The sequence below is a fragment of the Dasypus novemcinctus genome, chromosome 31, assembly GCF_030445035.2.
Source record: "Dasypus novemcinctus isolate mDasNov1 chromosome 31, mDasNov1.1.hap2, whole genome shotgun sequence".
Classification (NCBI taxonomy): domain Eukaryota; kingdom Metazoa; phylum Chordata; class Mammalia; order Cingulata; family Dasypodidae; genus Dasypus; species Dasypus novemcinctus.
Genome location: NC_080703.1, coordinates 26,779,077 through 26,798,160, shown reverse-complemented (window position 1 = coordinate 26,798,160; position 19,084 = coordinate 26,779,077). Strand labels below are relative to the sequence as shown.

The window sequence follows — 19,084 nt, the reverse complement described above, 5'->3', positions numbered from 1 at the left end:
GATTCATGGCTGGAGCAGAGAGAGCAAAGACTGAAAGGAGACCCATGAGGACAGGGTCAGCCTGGCAAACCTGAGTGTGGTCTCTGGATTAAGGAGAACCGTGGACAAGGGCCTTCCCCCTTCCTCTCCTCTCCATTCTTTTCACTGTGGCCACTCCCTCTCCACAGTCTCTCTTTTCCCCATTTGTAGTCGATGGATTTTTTTTTCTCCTTTATTTTCTTTTAACGTTATATTTAAAAAATATGAGATCCCCATATACCCACCACCCTCTTCACCCCACTCCTCCCACATCCACAACCTCTTCCATCATCATGGAACATTCACTGCACCTGGTGAATACATTTTGGAGCACTGCTCTACCACATGGACAGTGGTCTACATTGTAGTCTACACTCTCCCCCAGTCCACCCAGTGGGCCATGGCAGGACACACAATGTCCAGCATCTGTCCCTGCAGCACCACCCAGAACAACTCCAAATCCTGAAAATGTGCCCACATCATATTTCTTCTTCCCTCTCCCTACCATCAACAGCCACCATGGCCACCTTCTCCACATCACTATTACAATTTCTTCCATTACTAATCACAGCAGTTCCCCAGCAGAACACCAGTAAGTCCACTCTAATCCATACTCTATTCCTCCATCCTGTAGACCTCGGGATGGTTATGTCCAGTCTCCCTCTATTTCAAGAGGGGACTTAGATTCCACATGGATGATGGATGTAATTCTCCTGCTTGCAGTTATAGGCACTCTTGGCTCCCTGGTGTGGTGGTTGACCTCCTTCACCTCCCTGTTAGCTGGCCAGGGTAAATCCAATAAACCAGATGGTAGGAGCTACAAGTCTGCTGAGGCTCAGGGCTTGACTGTCACATGGACAGTCCAGAGATTCAGGTCTCCTGAGTATACACCAACCCCAGTGCCAACCACAGGTCTGGTAAAAGTAACAGAAGAGGCATGTGTAGAAAGGCCATATCTGGGTTGAAAGGCAAGCCAGTCAACCACAGCCCACTGCAGGAACCACACTTCCAAATCTGAAACTCAGCCAAACCCTAAACACTGGCTAAATTTCCACCAACACCCCAAGTCTAATGCCTTCCAAAGCTCTATGTAAGTTCAACCTTTGCTTTATTCACAGACATGTTTAACAAACAATAAATTCAGCTTCAGCTATTAAGAGGGGCCTCTTCCCTTGACATAGAATTAAATTAATTAATACAAAGACTTAAAAGCATTCCTGGTGCATAGTGAGTACTGAATCAATGTTTGCACTTATTGGACTAGGCAATCAATAATATTTCTTGATTATAGAACTGCATAAGGGCATGAGTGAAATTTGCATGTGCCATGACAAATAGGAAGGGAGATGTCCTCAGAGTGATCAAATGACCAGGATAATGAATTCTAGATCAAATAGCTGGCAAGTTGTCCCCTGTGGCAGAGGGATTTAGCTGAGTAAGAAAGACTAGGAAGAGGGGCCACATGGTGGGTGATTGCCCTGTGAGAAGAGTAGGACTTCTTGCCACAATGTTTAGGACACAAGATGATGGTCACATAGTTCAGCCCATGGTGGGTGGGCAGCTGTCCAGATCTCCGGCCTTGTCATTTTCCATCTTGCACTATGTAGAACTCCTATTTCTTGCACCAGATTGTAAAATCTGACAGAAAAATTATCGAAACCTCATTTTCCTGGACATCCCACACTACAGAGCTCAGCAACCAGCATTATTAGGTGTTCAACAACTATCCCAGGACTGGCCAATTGACGAATCAACTGAATGTTTAGTTGTCTCAGAGGCCTTCTTATCTTAACTTTCTCGTACAATCCAGAAATCCCCTACCCAACCCAGTGGCCTGGGCATCAGGAAAGCTGGATTCTAATTTCATTCAGTCAATCCCAATCTCCCTGATTCTGGGACAATTCAACCTCTCTGTGACTTGGTTTCCTCATCTACAAAATGAGAGACTACCTGAGGACAGTGCTGGGCTGGCTGCTGGAAAATCCCTGGGAAGACTGATACAGATTCTAATTCCTGGGTCCCTGCCCTATAACATTGTTCTTAGGTGGGATCCAGAATCTGAAATTTTGGCAAGCACTCTAACTGATACGAATTATGCAGATGATTTGGGGAATCACTGTCCTAAGGGACCTCCAAGGACTTCTCCAAATTTACCATCTTTGATTTTCTCCCATCAATTCATAATTATGTGTTCATTTCAACAAACACGTATCAATCACCCACCATGTGCCACACAAAAGGCTAGGGGCTGAAGGCATCAATTGAATCCTCCCCTCAAAGATCTCAAAGTCTCTCTACAGAGTTAGGTCCCCAAAAATTACAATGCAAGACAGGTATATAGTGCTTAGTATGTGCCAGGGTCTTTTTAAAAAGGATTTACATATTTTAAAATTTTAATAACCATTTCAGAACCTTATCAGTTCTTCAAGTAGCCACTCCATTGATGGATAGTTGGAATGGTTACAAGTTTTTCCTTAGAGTGGCTCCAAATATGCATGTGCATAATTTCTACAGACTTTTGCAGAAAACAGGCAGACAGACTGAGTCTAATTTTTCTTTCAAAGAATGGACTGGGCTCTAATCCAAATATGTGAAAACTTCTATGCACTCTCCTTTCAATTTCTTATTTTGCCAGTTAAAACTATAGTTTTTTCAAAGGCTTCTGACTGATCGTGCTCCCCAGTCAGGGTCAGTTTGTCTCTGTCTTTTAAAATGACACAAAACTCCATGTGTGGTTTCACCAGCTTTGGGTATAGTGAACTCTGGTCACAGTGATATCATTGATAAGGCCTTCATTGACTTCATAGTGGATTCCAAAGCTTGAGGTTTGAAATCAGGCAGATCCTGGCCCAAACTCTAACTCTGTTGCTGTGACCCCACTCGAGTTATTTAACTTCCATGTGAACCTGATTTCTTATCTGGCAAATGGGTAAAATAGCACTGTTGTATTAGTCGGCCAAAGAGGTGCTGATGCAAAGTACCAGAAAAGCCAAAATATCTGTTGGCTTTTATAAAGAGTATGTATTCGGGGTAGAAGTTTACAGTGACCAGGCCATAACACATAAGTTACTTCCCTCACCAAAGTCTGTTGCCACGTGTTGGAGCAAGATGGCTGCCACTGTCTGCCAGGGTCCAGCCTTCCTCTTTCTCTTAAGGCTCTGTGGTCCCAGCTTCTTCCAAAATCAGCTATAGGCTGGGATAAGTCTCGTCCCTCTCCAGGCTGAACTGCTCTGCTCTCTTCACAAAGCCACTTATAAACTATCAGGCGAACAGCTCATTTCTCTACCCAGAGTCTCTGCTGAGTCTAATGGAGCCTTCTCTCTTTCCTCATGTATCTGCTTCTCTGTGTATTTACTTCCTGGGGTTCCAGGATCAAAATCCAGACACTGCTCTCTGCCATGTCTTTTCTACATGAGTCCCGCCCACTGGGAGGGACAGGAACAAAATGTCCCACTGATGTGGCCCAATCAAAGCCTTAATCATTATTTAATCAAGTAAGAGTGATGCCTCTGAATCCAAAATAATCTAATATGCCTGGAGGAACAAACCAGTTTACAAACACAATCCAATACCTATTTTTGAAATTCATAAACAATATCGAACTGTCACATCAGCCTAGCACAAAGAGTCTTGGGATGGTTGAATATGATGACAGTGTAGGCAAGCTGCTTAGCAAAGTGCCAGTTCCAGAGTAAAGAATTTAATAAGTGGTGACTATTAATATGGTCCACGTCTAGGTGAATGCTCTTTTGACACATATCACGTTGTTGGCTCAGGTAGAGTTTAGAATTAACAGCCTTAGGTCTTTGCCATAAAGTCTGCCATTAAGAGTCAATTTTTCCATTCCAGTCTCTTTAATTGTTAAGAGCTAATTAGTTATAGGAAAATAAAGGTTCCTTCCAAAGGACAGAGAAGATGGAAAAATGGATCAAAGGTGAACGGAGACATTTGGTTGGAAGGCCATGGACGATTTCAGAAAACGCAAGCAAAAGACTTGGGGGGCGCAAGGGAGACCTCAGGATCAGGACTGACAAACCTGGCAGACCAGTCCAAGGTAGGCAGAAGAAGCAATGCCCAGAAAAGGAGTTAGAGTAGTAGTAGTTTTTGTTAACAAAATAATATCCCAGCCAGTTATTGGGAACACAAAAGTAAAGAACATAGAGTCTCTGTTGTTCTCAAGTTGCTTAAAGCCTTGAAAGAGACTCTTCAGAGAACCAGGGTGAATGAAAATTTAGCTGGAAATAAAAAGTTGAAAAGAAATCCTTCTGTTTAGGATTTTTCTATGTCAGTTATCTCTCCTAAACTGTAAAAGAGGGATGCCTGATTTAGTTGTTGTCCCTGGTGCTGTCAGCTTCATAACTTGGCATGCCTTTTACAATTTTATACCTGTTTTAAGAAATGTTTACTGCCTTTGAAACACCTGGCCAATTAGAGGGTAACTATGGACAATTTACTAGGAAGAAGACTATTGGAAAGGAACAAATATTAAGAAATAGCAATAATACAAAACAGTAGCCACAGAAGCTCAGAAGATTTTGGTAATGCCAACAAATGCAGGGATTTAGCCTCCAAATCAAGCTCTGTGATTTAGCAGAGTCACAGAAGCTGCTTAGGGGTTGAACAAATTCCACAGTGCAACCCACACATATGAAGTTGAGGGAGTAAATGACAAAACTAGCCTTGGTCAACTAGTCATGGGTGCCCAAATTCAAAGAAAAGAAAATGTAAATTGCTTTTAAGCCTCTCATTGCTTAAATTCTCCTTAATTGAAATCCACAGTGAGTAGTCATTTCTATTGATAACTTCATGAAATATTTATTATCTACAACGTGCAAGAAACTGTGGTAACAACTCAAAATAAAGTTGAATAAGATGCACTGACAATGACGTCGAACTCCATTATGACAGGTTAGACATATTTATGAATACATGGAATCCCATTCAGAAACTAGGAAGTATGATACTTGAGATCAGACAAAACAAGCTCCTAAATTACAGAGAAAGGAAATGCTTCTGACTGTAAAAAGATGAAAGTCCTCCTGGATGAGATACTATTTGAGATGGACCTCCATCCACCCTTTCAGCAAATATTTATTTTATGTTCAGAACACTGTTTCAGACTTCGGAGGTTGAGCAGTGAACAAGAAGACAGACATATTTACATTTAGTTGGGGGGAGGGGAGATACAGCTAATAAAAAAGCAAACAGATAAGTAATTAAGATAATTGTAGACTATAATAAATGCTTTAATGAAAGTCATCTGATAGAATACAGACCAGAAGCTATTTTAGATATGGGCAGAGGAAAGTATTTCTGAAGAGGAGACATTTGAAATGAGATGGAAGAAGGAGCCAGACAAGAAAAGACTTAGAAATAAATGGTCCAGGAGAAAGGAACAAAAAATGCAAATTATAGGTACATTGACCTCTAAGATATAGAAAGAAATCACTGTGGCTCAAGCACAAAGACAAGGGGATGGAAGGAATTAAGTGAGATTTAGAAAGACACTTTGGGTGCAGATCAAGGAAGGCCGCATTTTATTTTAAAAGCATTAGGAAGCCACTTATGGGTTTTAAACAGAGGAGTGATATGATCTAATTTATATTTATAGATTACTCTGAGTGCCTTGTAGAGAGTGGACTGTAAAAGGAATGTGAGAAAATAGGGCGATTGCTCAGGAGGCTACTCTAGAAGTCCAGGCAATAGATAAAGACAGCTTTGATCTGGAAGATAGCTGTAGAGATGCAGTCAAGTGGTGGGTTTTAAAACACATTTTAGGGATAAAGCCAGGAGGATTGCTGAAGAATTGAATGTAGGGGGTCAAGGAAACAAAAGAAATGAAGTCAGCTCTAAAGTTTGGGTAGATGGTGGAGCTTTGCACTGATATGGGAAACACTAGAAAAGAGCAGGTTAGGTGATGGGAGAATCAAGATTTTTGACTGACTAGTAGGAATTGGTTATAATGGGGTAAAAGTAAGGGTCATGGCAAGGACATTCATGACAGAAAAAGCAACATGAATGAAGGCAGAAAAATGTGTGAATATGTGTGTTTGTAGAAAACCTTGAGAACTTCTGTTTGCCAAGAGACAGGGTCTATAAATGGGAGTGGTGGATGTTGAGAAGGTGGCATGGGGACTGATCTTGCAGGGACTTGAATAGGGACTAAAGAGTTTAGATGTTTTTGGGGAGGCAATGGGAAACCGTTAAGAATTTCAGATGGGATGAGAGCCATGCTTCAGAAAGATGGTGAGGGGACTGGTATAGAGCTCAGTTGGGAAGTCAAGAACTGGAATTAGGGAAATATGATGAGCAATAAGACTGGCCATGGAGAGGGAGACAATGAACTGTTGTGGACCTGATGGTAGGTTTGTGTTTATCTTATAATCTCCTCTACCACAGTGTTACCCCAAACTTGAAGGCAGCAATCCCATGTTTTTGTAATGCGCCCTTCAACTGTCTACAAATAAGAGAACTTTTCTATCATCCAATAAGCCCATATTCTAAAATTATCTCCGGATAAAAAGGTGACAGAAAAAGACAAGGGAAAATCATGTTGCACATCCATGCATCAGATCGTCTCTTGCAACAGATGAACATAAAACATTTCTGGGTGGTGAAATGTCCCCAACACTCAGGATTTGATTTTATGAGTCAGATGATTTGGATTCTGCTTAAATACCAAGGCACCCACTTCAGCAAAAGAGCCAGGTTCATAAGCAACATCCAGCTTTGGAGAGGACAAGGTCCTGAGAAGGATGTCTCTAAAACAGTCACACACAAAAAAAAACAGCTGACAATGCCCTGTTGTGATGTGCCTGGGTTTTCACGGGAGGTGTGTAGCCTCCTTGTGTTGTATTTCATTTGGAAACTCCAGTAGCCAACAAATGCATGGTGTGCCATAAAATCTATTTACTTGTCTTTCATTTTAAAAGTTTTCTTTTCATTGGGTACCAGGAACTCGCTAACAGTCTGATCTTTTCAGGAGAGTAGTCTTGCCAAAACATCTATTCCTATAGCTTATGTACACATTATTTATGTCTTAGCTTGTTAGAGCAATAACAAAACTACTACACCCCACCATCCCACCTCTAAACCTTCTGAACTTCTCTGATAGGTACAACTTCAGCCTGCAGGGACTTGAATACATTTAGGTTCCATGAGAAAGCTGGAGTAGGACTTGGCATACCCATTTTATCCCTGTCCTTCTTCCCAGGCTGGAGAACTTCACAGGAATTGATATGCTTCAGCAATAGCTACCACACTAAGATACAACGTTTCCCAAGAGCCATCCTCACTGGCTCTTGCCTCTCCTCTTCAGTGGCCACTCCCACAAGGTAGTCATAATCCTGCTGGCATTCTCCCTCCTACCTTCTTGGAAGTTTGTCCTCTCGTACTCTTCTTTTTACTTTTTGTCTACCTGTATTTGTGAATTTGCAGGAATGACTCGTTGCTTTACGAGTGACCCCTGTGTTTTCTGAGGCTTTAGGCTGAAAAGGGAAAATGCCCATTTGGGATTTACTTATTTGCTTGAGGCATTCTAGGCCTAACCAGTATCATGACTTTTCTGGTAGGATGACCAGTTAGGGTTACACCCTTTTTGGAGGTTCTCTGAGTCTCAAGTATTCTGGATCTCCAGAGGTGGCTTGGTTCCTGCCCTTTTGAAGGCTTAGTAATTCAGCTTTTTCTGCAATTCTATGGGTGAGTCCCCCTAAATCCTTCCAATAAGCTCTCTCTTGTAGTGAGCAAAATTCATTCTGTGTCACATGAAAATGGAGAACCATAACTAATACCGTGACTTGGCTTCTATCACCACTTCTTGCTAAGAAATGTTAAAGCAAACTGGGCATACCTTACTAGGTATACACTTGGAACCCTCAGGGCTTCTACTGTCATTGTTTCCCAAAACTTGGAGGTTATCCAGTTACTGACAGGAAATAAATATGGATTTTATTCTGTTTTTTTTCTTTAACATTCCATTTAAGTACATGACTGGATGCTTGAGGATAATGGGTATACTACAGTCTTAGCAAGGAGAGTCTAGCACAATGCTAACCAAAAGAATCTGCACAATGACCAAAAGCTTTCTGTGTAATTTTATCTTTTCTAATAGATACGTTTTAAAAAGTAAAAAAGAAACAGTTAAAATTAATTTTAATAACATGTTTTATTTAACCCAGAATAACCTAATACAATCTTTTCAACAAACAATAAATATAAAAAACTATTGACATATTTTGCATTTTCTTTTCCATATTAAGTCTTCAAGATCTGGTGTGCATTTACACTCATAGAACATTTTAGTTTGGACTCACCACATTTCTTACTTAATGGCCACCTGTGGCAAGTGACTACACATGGTGTTGGACAAGGCAGGTCTAGATGATTGTTTCAAACCCTACATCTGATGGCTCTGGCACCTTAGGCAAGGTGGGTCTATAGGCCTGTTGGATTCTTATCTGCAGAATGGAGAAATTGTCACTATTTCTTGGACTTGTTTTGAAGAGGAAGCAAATTACTGAGCATCTAGTATATGCCCTGTGCAATGTCAGGACATAGCAATTTGCTCAGTAAATATCCATTTCCTAGGCCTCATCTCTTCCCTTATTTCCCAAAAGTGTGGCAGAAAAGAAAAATATGTAACTGCAGTTATAAAATAATACCAACAATTGTTGCAGTTAGATATTGGTTATGAATTCCAAAAATAGATATAGGATTATGTCTGTAAACTGGTCTGTCCCTCTGGGCATATTAGATTATATTGGATTCAGAGGTTTCACTTTTACTTGATTAAATAACGACTGAGGCTTTGATTGGGCCATGCCAGTAGGACCTTCCATCCCCTCCCCCTTGGTGGGCAGAGACTCACAGAGAAAACAACAAAGCACAGGAATTCATGGAGTTTTAATGCAGGAGCCAGGAAGTAAGCACACAGAGGAGTAGAGAGAAGGCTAGTTTAGACATGGTAGAGGCCCCAGGAAGAGAGATGAGAGATGAGCCATTCACCTGGTAGTCTACAGCTGGCCTTGTGGAGAGAGGTGAGCAGCTGAGCCTTGAGAGAGACAAGTCCTGAGAAGAGAGGAACCCAGGAAGCCTGAACTCCTGGCAGACATTGGCAAACATCTTGCTGCAACACATGGCAACAGACTTTGGTGAGGAAAGTAATGTACACTATGTGGCCTGGTAACTGTAAGCTTCTGCCCCAAATAAATACCTTTTATAAAAACCAACTAATTTCTGGTATTTTGCATCAGCACCCCTTTGGCTGACTAATACAACAATTAACATTTAATGAATACTTACATTGAAACAGGCACTGAGCTAGGTACTTTATATTGATCATTTCATTTGACAATCTTATTGTGCAAGTATATTAATTCCATTCTACAGATAGGGAAACTGAGGTCCAGAGAGATGAAGAGACTTACCTAAATCATACAGCTAGTAAGTGCCAGAATTCAAAGACTTCAAGTCAGTCTCAGTGCAGACCCTGTGTTGATAATTATTACCACATTCTACTGTTCCCAAAAGGCATAAGCTCAAGTTCTTTAATTTCAGATATTGCTTCCTGTGTTTCTTCAACCATGGTAAACTATTTGGACACATATTTTGTACTCCTAAAGTGATAAGCAATTACCTTGGCACCATGTCTTAAATTGCAATGTGCTGCAATTTAATGTATAGTTTTAAAACCAATTTGCTTAAGTGTTGACTTCAGGATTTTAGATGTATTCTATTTAACCAGCAATTTAAATGAAAATTTAAATAAATGCTATAAATGGGTACCTCATTTACATGATCAGTTGATTAACTTTGATATGAGGTTCATCTGTGCCCAGGGTTTTGCTTGCTATCTCAAGGCTTTGGCAAATCATCTTCAAGATGAGTAGATGACAATTACTTTCAGGTCTTTTGCATCTTCATATACATGATGTGACATTCACACATAGTCTTGCTCAGATGCAGAAAACTGTACTTACCCAAACTCCTTTATGGAGTTTACTAGATGTGGTTGGAAAGAATATATTGAGTACTGAGAAGTTTCTTGGAATGACAGTAAGACCTCTCCATGGGGCATTTTGATGTAAAATCAGATGGTCCTAAGCTGCCTTCTACTGGAGGATTCTGTTGCTTGCACGGTTGTGTCCTGAGTTGGGTGTGCAAATGTGGGGCCAGAGTTGAACTGCTCAGTGAAGTACAGAGGAAGATGGGGCTACCACCAGCATCTTCATTCTCATCCTTTATGTCACCCAGCAGCAGCCTCACCTCCATGTAAAATTGGATCATTGAAGCAGACCGTCTGAAAACTTTTAACCTGCCTGGGAGCCTATATAGTCATATAAGCTGTCGTAGATGGTGTCCTTAGAGCTCTCAGTGCTACCCTGATGTTGAGAAGTATTTCTAGAATACCTCATAATAGGTCACAAAGACACCTGGGTGGTTATTTCTCAGCTGAGATCCACTAAGGTATAGATTTGGAACCATCTAGAATATGTGCTGAAGATGACGTTTGATCTTTTTTTTTTTTTTTTTTTTTGGAGGATCATAGGATCTAGAGCTTGAAAAGCACTTACAGATCATTTAGCAAATGCCCTCATTTTACAAATGAGAGAACTAAGGTTTAGTGGCACACAGGTTGGCTGAAGCTCTCTTAACCTCTTCTTGAGGTCTAGCAGGTTCCAAATGACACTCCCTACTTCATCTCTAAAAATAAACCAGCCTATTTCATACAATAATATAAGCACATCCTAGGTGCAGGGAGTTGGCCAATCCTTTACAAATGGTAGCATATTTACCTCATACAACAACCGTGTAAGGTCGCCAACAACTAAAACTTGCTCTGATTAAGTTAAGCAGAAAAATAATTCATTGTTAGGGTGTGTCAGGTATCTATAGTTGTATAACAAACAACCCTAAAACATAGTGATGTATTATTTCTCATGAATCTGTGTTGGCTGGATTCTGCTGGTCTTGATGTGAGACTTACCTCAACTCATGAGGTGAGACGGGGCTTCCTCACAAGATGGTGGCAGATTTAAAGAAAGTGAAAGCAAAAGCTGCAAATCCTCTGGAGGCCTGGGAGCTGAAGTCTCACAGCCTTAGCTCCACCATATTCTATTGGCTGTCCCTGTGGGATCACCTACCAAGTTGACTCCTTACACTCTAATCTATGCCTCAAGGTCTGCTTCTGAAGACGCCCAAACAAGCAGCTACTGTTTTTTGAGTGTCTGTGAACCAGACAGACACTATACTAGGCACTTAATATTACATGTTTTTGCACCAATCTTCATAATACTCCTGAGGCAACTATCACACTTAGTTCTCCAAAATGGAAATGGAAAGTGGAGAAGTTAATTAACTTTATGGAGGTCACATGGTAGCTATAGTAAGTAGCAGAGCTGATATTCAAATCTCTGATTGATTGTACTGCCTCTTCTCTTTCCACAAAGTATGCAGCCTCTCTCACTGGAGAGATTGGACTAACACACCTGAAACAATAAAAGAACAATTAACTGCTAAACTGACATATTGTATTCAACACTTCTGGGCAAAACTGTCATCATACTTATGTTCCACAATTACTTTCTAAAATCCTCTTTTGTTGTACCATCAACTTGAAAAATAAGACCACCAACTAATATAAGGAAATTCAATTTTTCATAGATTTTCTTTCTCCTCTATCATTGTTTCATCAAAAGCAGGGACTGAAATAAAACAGAGCTGATGATCTAACAGAATATACCATGATGAAAATGCATATGAAGGAAATATGTTCCCTGGATGCATTTTTGGCCCACATAGCATCTGAAAGAACAGATAAGATATGTCATAAAATACCAAGTAAGTCTCTATTGATTTTGTAAGTCGATACAAAGTATTAGGAGATCAAAAAGATAGCATCAAGAGTGCTGAACTGGGAATAATCTTAACAGCTAAAAAAACTCAAAGGGAAGACAGAGCAATATATTTAATAAATGAAAACTAGAGCATGGGAGTTTGAAATTTGTCACTACTGTGGCCAAATCACCAAAACAGATTTTAATATTTAACAATGCCTTGCTGACATGAAGTAATTTAAATAGTGGGTCTGCATATTTCCCATCGAGAGGCTCCTGGGTGTTGAGAGTCTTGGCACTGCACCACAAAATGGAAGATGTTGGTGGAAACAAGTATAAATGTTTAGCTCTGATTTAATCAGTCTTTCACAAGGTCGATTTTCTACTTTTCTTTATCCATGTGCAGAGAGAAGAGCACTCTGGGATTTGGGAGGGGGTTGGGGTGACCCTGGCCTTAAGAACGTGTGTGGCTATAAGTAAATGCTTTAATCTCTCTGGTTAAATGGTGCTCTCAATTAAATCATGCTCTACACCAAGGCTTGCCACTCTAAATGTTAATTATTCTATGGCTAAAGCCCATTTTTCAATTAAACTCTTGTCCATGAAATTAACATAAATCACATTCCCGCATTTCAACAAGTGGTCCTCATACAACGGTCTGCAGAACCGTGAGCCCCTAAAGTGTTTCAAGACCTCCATGGTAGGGGCCCAGAGAGGAAGTGATGGAGAAGAAGAGCAGGTGGTCTTTTTAGGCCCAAGGAGTCCACTTCAGGCACAGCAATGCTGTCTTGTCTCAAGCCTCCCTATACTTTTTTGCTTAAGCAAATAGTTTATAGGTATGATGGATGAAGAAACACTTTGGCCTAAAGTTACAATATGACTGACAGACATTTTTATCCAACTCTTCACTTCTGAAATAATGGAGAACTTCTCTACTGAGATAGGATATGGCATCAGGAAACCAGAGACCCAGCTTTGTGCATATTTACCTTTGTCACCTGCACTCCCCAAAGACAGTGCTGGTGGCAATGGCAGTGGCTGACATAGCCCATTTCACTTGTCCGAGGCTATTTGTGTCACTCTTACCTTTATGACTCTCAGATATACAGAAAAAATGTAGTATCTTTATTTTGGTCTCTAATTAATCATGTCTTCCTCATGAGCCCCCCATTGCTGGAAAGAAGTAATAAAATTTACCTTATTTAGTCCAATCATGTTAAAAACTAAGATATAAAAAGTTAAGCAGTCTATTTAGAAAATACTTAGCTTTACTATGTAATAGTTGGCCTCTCAGATATCCACTCTCCACTCATCTAATTATTTCCTTGATAGCATCTAGGTACACAGGAGAAAGGTAAGTCTTATTAAACTTTAAGGTAGAAGAAAAGTGCTGAGGACCTTGGAAAAGTGGAGTGTCCACTCATACCTTTGTCCCTGGGCAATATCACTTGTCTACATTGCCATCCCTATCCCACCTGGCAGTCATGGCTGAGGAATACTTGTGGTCTTCTCTCACTCAACTTGGTCAGAGATGGGGGTGGTGGAGGAGACTCCTGGCTGCGGAGGCCTCATTTTAGCTCTTGGAGATGATAGAGACCACTTTGGGCTTATGGCACATCTTTCATCAGCTCCCCAGTAGAGTAGATCCATCATCCTCATCAAAGAAGGACCCTTGGGATGATCAAGGGTACTTAATTCTGGCTTCTTTCCTCTAAGGACAAGAGGGTCTTTCCAAGTCACCTTCAACCCCCTAAGGAGCTAAATCCTCTCCATTCAACTCCAGTGAGCCAGCTTCTCTTCCACATTAGATCTTCTTTCTTCTTGACTCTAGCCCCAGGGATACTTCTTAAAGATGCACAGTATATCTCCTCAGTACTTTGGACAAAACTTCATGATCTGGCTCTCTAAAACTACTAAATTATCTTAAGGGGAGAAAGAAGAATTTAGAATGCCCTTTTGCAAGGGAATAGCCTGACCAAAACTACTGATTTGCTTTGAAAATCCTACTTTGACTGTCCAAATCTAAACAGTAAGTGTCTTTCTCTTTGCATTCCACCTACAGAGATCCCATTCTCTCCCTTGCAGATAGCTGTCTGCAGAAAGGAGCATGCACACAGAGGGCAGCAGGAGAAAAGCACTATGTGCACAGAAATGTTCTAAAATTGGATTGTGGTAAAGGTTGCACAACTCTTTAAATTTTCTAAGAATTTACACTCAAAAAAGTTGAATTTTATAGTATGTAAATCAAACCTCAATAAAGCTCTTTAAAATATCATGTGCTGTGCAAAAAAGAGTGAAACAGTTTCCTATCCTCCTGTGAGCTGTACTATGGAGTCTCCTAGTGGTCCTGCTTATATGAGCAGTGGAACTACATAAAGTAAGGAGAAAAGAGTAAGCCTCATCTCCTCCATAAGGACAGAGATCAATTACACTCCTAGAGCAGCTCAATGAGTAGAGGGCTATCATTTTTCTTCACACTATAAATTACCTGCCAACTCTATTTACATGTGTATCTCTTGAGCTATCAAATGTTATCAGTTTCTTCAAATCATGAGGACAAACTATAATTGTGTATGCATATGTTTACATAAATATACATATTCATTTACATATATTTATATGGAAGCTTCTTATATGGCAAAGTCAAATATCCAGAACATGTCTAAGAATACAGAAGAATGAAAAAAAAAATTAGAGAGAACAAGTCAATGTAACTAATACTTATAAACTCTTGTTATAGGAGACCTCTTCACATCTCATTCAGAAACAATCTACTTTTCGTCATGTATAATTTCAATCTTTTGTGGGCCAGAAGATGAGACAAGGAGATGAGGACCAAACTCATTAGAAGCAATAAATGGAGACAGTATTGCAAGTGGTGATTAAAGGTGCTACTAAGAGTTAAGATTAGAAAGAAAAGAATGTTAACACAGGAAACAGCTACAATGTAAGAGAAGAGACTAGAATTCAAGAATAGCAGCCTGGGATCAATCAATGAAGGGGCAAACAAACAGCTGGACATATCTCAACTCTTGAGAAGTGTTATAATATGAGCAGAGCTCAAAATGTCAATGTTAAGTTACACAAAAGAAGGTTATACTTGTTTGGGTAGGTAGGCAAGTAAGTATCTAAATTATTTTATAATCTTTTCCATTCTTAGGAGGGTTTTTTAAAAATAAAATTGTATATGTTGGGCTCTTAAAGGAATAAGTGGTGAGATAGTCAGCTGGTGAATAGACAGCAGGTATCTATCGCACTGGTCTATATCTTTCAGCTCTAAATATTCCATTTGCTCACTTGATTCCAAATGCTTCCATGTCTTAGTATGAAAAATTCTGCCATTCTTCCACCAATAAGGGAAAAAAGGGCACAACAGAATATATATTTCTTGCTTAGTGGCAATGCACCAAAAATCAATTGTAACAAATGTACCATACTAATGAAGGATATTGTTAATGTGGGAAAATGTGGGAGGTATAAGGGAGCAGGGCATCCCTCTATTTTTTGTATAACATTTATGTAATCTATCTTCAAAAAAATAAAAAAAATGTTTTTAAAAGATCATCATTCCTTTTTTAATTACTCTATTAAGAGTGACAGAAATCAAAGGTCTCCTTTCCTCATTTTATAATGCAGTTGTTATTTGGCTTAGGAGATTCATTTAAACTAAACCTTATTAAAAAGCATACTCCCCATAGACATCCACGCATATTTATCCACACAATTTAATGTGATAAATATTTATTGAGGAGGAAGGTAAGAAATGCTTATCTTTAATGTGTCAGATACTTTAACACGTGTTCTCTACCAACCCTCACAAAACCCCATGAGGTATTGTTTCTCACATCCTCCATCCTGCTGGTGAGTGCACTGATGCTCGGGGTGGCGGGGGGGGGGGGGGGGCCACCTCACTGCTATCACAGCTATATGGGCAAGAAGCCCAAACTCTGTGCCGCCCCCTCATGACCCTGAAAGAAATACTTGCTGATCCAACAGCAATTTGACGAAGTGCATTTTGGACAAGATGACAATTTGTCAAAAATTAAATAGTCTCAGTCACTAAATATTCAAGGATTGGTAACTCTGATATACTCCTGAGCAAATTTTCAACTCTATATTATACTTTAAGACATTTTTATTTCTTTTATAGAATTGTATGCTCCCCCCAATATTTTTTGTAAATTTAATCAAGTATCTTCTCTCTGTCTTGTTTGTGGGGAAAAAAATGTGGAAACAACTTGTATTAATCAGCCAAAGGGGTGCTGATGCAAAATACCAGAAATCTGTTGGCTTTTATAAAGGGTATTTATTTGGGATAGAAGCTTACAGTTACCAGGGCATGAAGCATAAGTTACTTCCCTCACCAAAGTCTATTGCCATGTGTTGGGGCAAGATGGCTGTCAACATCTGTCATGAATTCAGGCTTCTTGGGTTCCTCTTTTCTCATGGCTCCATTTTTTTCTGGGCTCAGCTGCTCTGCTCTCTCCACAGGTCAGCTGTAGACTCTCAGGTGAATGCCTCTGTCTCTCTCCCTGGGGCTTCTCCTGTGTCTAAGGAGCCATCTCTATTCCTCTGTGTTCTTCTCCTGTGTGTTCACTTCCCAGGCTCCAGCTCAAAACTCTCAACTCTGTCCTTTGTCATGTCTTTTCTCTGTGAGTCCCCACCCACCAAGGGGTCAGGGAGGCAAGTCCTACTGACATGGCCCAATTAAAGCCTTAATCATTATTTAATCAAGTAAACCTCTGAATCCAATATACTCTAATATGTCCAGAGAAAAAGACCAGTTTACAAACAAATTCTAATATCTGTTTTTGGAATTCATAAATAAGACCAAACTGCTACATAAATAAATACTCAATAACATGAGATTAATTGAAACAAAATTTAAAGAACTTTTAAAACAATGGAAATGACATTCATCTATGTAAGTAGATGAAAACTAAACTAGATGAGTACAGCTGCAAAGCCTGGTCTAAAATGAACGAGGAAAACATTTAAGCAAGAGAAATACTCCATCCCCAACCCTCTCCCCCCATTAGTTTTCTTTTATTTCTTTTTGACAGAAGCAATGGAGATTCACCACAAGAAATACAGATAGATAGAAAAACCTAAGAATAATCCAACATCTACCCAATCATATGCAATTACTTTTATTTTCTAAATGTACATTCTTACAGTTCCAGTTCCATAGATATAAATGTATTACTATTTTTTCATCAAAGTGAGCACTTACTCTACATATTGTTTCTTAACCTCAAGGTTTTTTAAATGGCTAAGACTAAACTCTTATGTCTAGCAATGCTTACTTGGATGAGAAAATTATTAACTGTAAGGAAGTCATTACTATAAAAATCAGGGTATTGGTTAGTTACGGGGGTGGGAAGAGGCTATGACTGGAACGGGGCTTCTAGGGTGGAGGACAAAATCATACAGCTTCATCTGGTTGGTGGTTACTCAGGTTTGTTGTATAAAAATTCATTTATCTGTACATTTGTTTTGTGTGGTTCTCTGGATGTGTTTCATTTTACAACAACCACCACCAAAAAATAGGATAAGAAGAAGAAAAAGGAAAGAGTATGGCAGTTCATGATTATTTTATGAATTCCAAGAAGAAAAAAGATTATATTTGTGAACTAATCCATTCCTATGGGAATGAGACCCTTTCTGTTGGACTAGGCAATGAGGCATGACTCAAACTGAGTCTCCATTCTTTTGCTGGGTCTAATATAAACAGACACAAGAACTTACACAAATGGGTGGGAAAGAGTTTGAACTATAATGTAAACCATAATCCACACTTGGTGGCAATGCTCCAGCATGTGTTCATCAACTGTAACAAATGTACCACACTACTGAAGGATGTTGTTCATGTGGGAAAGTGTGGGAGGGGTAGGGAGCAGGGAATATGGGCACCCCCTACATTTTTTAATGTAACATTTATGTAATCTAAATAGCCTTTTAAAAAATTTAAAAAAAATAAAAAGACATAAGAAAATGAGCCGCCGTATTTGATCCTGCCATGGGAGAGAAAGGTTTCTTCCACAGCTGAGCTGCAAGGAGAGACGCCCCAGAGAGGCTCAGAGAGCAAAGGCCCAGGGCAAAATGAGTCATATATGAGTCATATATGAGTCATATGAGTTCAGCTGATAACTTACAGCTGAACTCAGGAAGAAAACGGAGCTGCTGAGACTGAGAGAGGAGGCCCAGGAAAGGACAAACCCTGTGCTTTGTTTGTCTACACCTGCAGGACGGAGGAGACCTCTGCTGAGACTGGTGGCCATCTTGTTTCACCACGTGGCAGCTGACTTTGGTGAGAAAGCACCACCTCTGGTGACTTGAAACTGCACCCCAAATAAATCCCCTTTGTAAAAGCTAACCTATTTCCCAAACTTTGCATAGGCAGCCCTTTGGCGAACTAAAACAATGAGGAAAAGGAATTTACCACCCAGGGGAATGAAGAGGCTCCTCTGGCATGAAGAGCCTGAATTAGGGCATGCTGTGTGAACACGCATGCATGCAGAATGTGCGGTGTGATTGGTGGGTGAGGGGGTTGGGAATGGGGGAATTAAGCTTGTAGTGTTTATGAACCCCCCCAACACGACAATCTGGGAGCAACTACCCAAAATGACAGCTAAGTGTTTCATATGGACAATCCTTCATGATCTGATATGGGGTTTAAGAACCAACCGTCACAGAATCTACCACAGCCTCTTAGGAAACATTAGAAACTCATTGTGAAAGGAAAATTGGGCAAGGAGAAAGGAGGCTGTGCCAGAATCTATGAGCATCAAGAAAATATTTAATGGGGGGATGGATTTTCTTTCATGTCTTTCCCCCTTTTCATAACCATTCCACCAATGTGGGATGAAATGGGGGTACCCCCTCACATCATTATGGATGAAATTAACAGCACTGGAAAAAAACTATAGAGCTGTATCACACAAGCAGTGAACCCTAATATAAACCATGGACTAGAGTTAATGGTACAATTATAATAATATTATTTCAATTACAATGAATGTACCACATCAATGCAAGGTGCTAATATTGGGGAGAGGTATATGGGAACTCTGTATTTTCTGCATTGGTTCTTCTACAAACCTACGACTTCTCTAATGAAAGAGAGAGATTAAGATTGTCAGAAAATTAGGGGAGGGGTGGATGACAGAGAGGGACTGGGGTGTCAGGGGCCTCTAGCAGGTTTAACACACTGCCTGTGAGGGAAAAACTCC

General features: G+C 40.1%; 1 protein-coding gene across 3 annotated transcripts in view; it reads right to left on the bottom strand.

The window, feature by feature from the left end:
- The window catches only part of GADL1 (glutamate decarboxylase like 1), a 179,658-nt gene that overhangs the window by 151,589 nt on the left and 8,985 nt on the right, over positions 1-19,084 (bottom strand). Inside the window, exon 1 of one of the 3 annotated variants that reach the window (XM_058290584.2) lies at positions 9,022-9,079. The exons of the other annotated variants lie outside the window; for them this stretch is intronic. The gene's annotated coding sequence lies outside the window, so the exon portion shown is untranslated. Of the gene's footprint in view, positions 1-9,021; positions 9,080-19,084 lie in introns of those variants that run through there. 3 annotated transcript variants of the gene reach the window in all.